This window comes from Montipora capricornis, chromosome 8 (assembly GCF_036669925.1).
Source record: "Montipora capricornis isolate CH-2021 chromosome 8, ASM3666992v2, whole genome shotgun sequence".
NCBI lineage: Eukaryota > Metazoa > Cnidaria > Anthozoa > Scleractinia > Acroporidae > Montipora > Montipora capricornis.
Genome location: NC_090890.1, coordinates 1,065,716 through 1,068,215, shown reverse-complemented (window position 1 = coordinate 1,068,215; position 2,500 = coordinate 1,065,716). Strand labels below are relative to the sequence as shown.

The 2,500-nt window shown below is 38.7% G+C and overlaps 1 protein-coding gene across 2 annotated transcripts in view; it reads right to left on the bottom strand.

The window, feature by feature from the left end:
- The window catches only part of LOC138014613 (uncharacterized), a 102,438-nt gene that overhangs the window by 79,161 nt on the left and 20,777 nt on the right, over nt 1-2,500 (bottom strand). The gene's annotated exons all lie outside the window — the stretch shown is intronic.

Here is a 2,500-nt window from a genome sequence, read left to right as displayed (position 1 = left end):
TTGCATACAGCTCTGAGATCAGTGTATCAAAGACGACAGCTACTACGACCCGCTTTCCATCCATCGACCTCCTCGTTTTGTTCGAAAACAGAACACTGGTTACAAATTGGTATTTTGGACTTCAAGCACTCGTATTTTGTGTTCATAAAACACGAACAGCACATTTCCATCCTGCTCGAGCTCAAGTGCGATGTCTTCAATGCCTTTCTAAATCTTGCTCTTTCCGGTCGAGACATTGTCTTCGCACTGCGCATGCTCGTCAGGGGGGGAGAAATAGTGTTTGGCAGATGGGGGAGTATGTATTTTTGTGGCATTTGCCCAGTCTATCACATTTAAATAAATTATTTTGTAATTTGCATGATTTATGAATTGAGTTCGGCGCGTGTTTGGAGCCGAGCCGCTGTCGCATTATCCGAGTTGGCAACTCGAACCTATGCTAGAGTCGAATCGATTAATTTGAGTCGAATTTAATTGCAGCAAACGTCGCATCATTCATGCGCCTATTTCAAAATAAATAGGTTCGATGAATTATATTCGAGTTAGATTCGACGTTTGCCCTAGGCCTTAGATGCTTCATTGTAAACCTGGTCTTTTCTTTACATAACATTAAAAAAATTAAACTTTTTATGGTTTTATGAGAAATCTGAGTACGTATGAATGAAGATACAGTAGACCTAGTGAGGATAAATGTGTTCTGTAGAAAAAGTGAATATTACTCTGACAAGGGGAGTAAAGGGGTAAATTTTACTCTCGAAAAGGAGTGGTTTTGTACCTTTTTTATCTCACCCCAGTTTTGGAGTTAATTTAACTCTGTCAAGGGTAAATTGAACTCCATTAAAAGAGTTTAATTCACTCCAACAGAAGGATAAAATTTACTCTTGTATTGGAGTGAATTTTACACTACAGGAGGGGTAAACATCACTGGAGTAAATTTTACCCCAACAAAGGAGTAAAAGATATAGGAGTACATTTTTCTCCAAAAACGGAGTAAGCAATACCGGAGTGAATTTTACTCCAAAAATGGAGTGGTTTTGTACCTTTTTTTTTAACTCCCTTTTTAGAGTTAAATCTACTCTTTGAAATAACAGTGTGGTGAAGCTGAAATACGAAATTTAGTTGCTTTTATGGGAAGCTGACAGAGGGCGCTTTCCATTCCACAAAAATCACCTGTACAAATTTTCGGCTGGGAATATTTGTTGGTCGAATTGAACGCCTCCGACCACGTCCCAGAATGCGAATTGATATGTTTATCGTTTTTTCGCTTGTCCACGTGAGCTCACGTTCGGTAGGGAGACTAAAACAGTTTCTCCCGCGAATAGAACACGATAGTTCCGGTAATTGATGAGGGCATTCCAGCAAAGAGGGTACGCTCGAAACGTATTGCAAATTTTTCGAAAACTTTTCCCGGAGCTTAGCCTGTTCCATTCAATTTTCGGACCGGAAATCTCGAAATTGTTGGTTGAATGGAAAGCGTCCAAATTCTTAGTATGTATGTCGTGACTTATCAAGTCTAACTACGCTTAGATAGTTTGCCATATTGTTTTTGTCAATCAATTAAACAAGATAATCAAGTGAAGCTATGATCCTCGCAGTTATGAACACAATTTTTACAATTACGTAAAAAAGCCTGAAAAATTCAGGACTTCAACGGGGTTTGAACCCTTGAGCTGGCGATACCGGTGCGACTCTCTTTACATCTTAGATTTGAAGCCAGTGACGTTGGGAGCTGGTCTTTTGTGGGTTCTAATATTCCTGTGAGGAATGAATCAACGATGAAATGATATATCCTCAGTTCATATATCATCCATTTCATCTATCATTTCATCGTTGATTCATTCCTCACGGGAACATTAGAACCCATAGATGACCGGCTCCCAATGTCAGTGGCTTCGTAGCTCATTTGGTTAGAGCGTCGCACCGGTATCGCGAGATCACGGGTTCAAACCCCGTTAAAGTCCGGAATTTTCTTCTTTACGCAATTGCAAAAATTGCGTTCATAAATGCGAGGATCATTGCTTCACTTGATTTCATATCCGCAGTTCATATATGATCCATTTCATATATAATTTCATCGTCAAAACAAGATAACAAAGTTACAACAGAACATTTCTGAGTTCCTGAAATCCTCATTTTCAAGATGAGGGTTACTGGCCAGTCTTTGTTTTGGAAGTCTCATTTTGATAACAAAGGCTTCACATATAGTCTCGCTTTAAAAGTGAGGATTTTAGGAACTAAAAAAGCTCAGCATCTCCCATAGTAGCCTGATAGATTCAGTCATGATGTTGTTTACGGTGAATGTGAAATGAACTCCAGGAAACCTTATTATATGAATATTCTTTTTGCATTTTGTGCACCAGTACATGAGCACAAAACTTTAAAAAAGGGCCTGGGAAATTTGGGAAACATCATGATGTAATCTACACAAGAAGCCATTCGGAGCTTCATTTGATTTACTCACTAATTTTAGATAATTCACTCATGTAAGGTAACATAATACTAA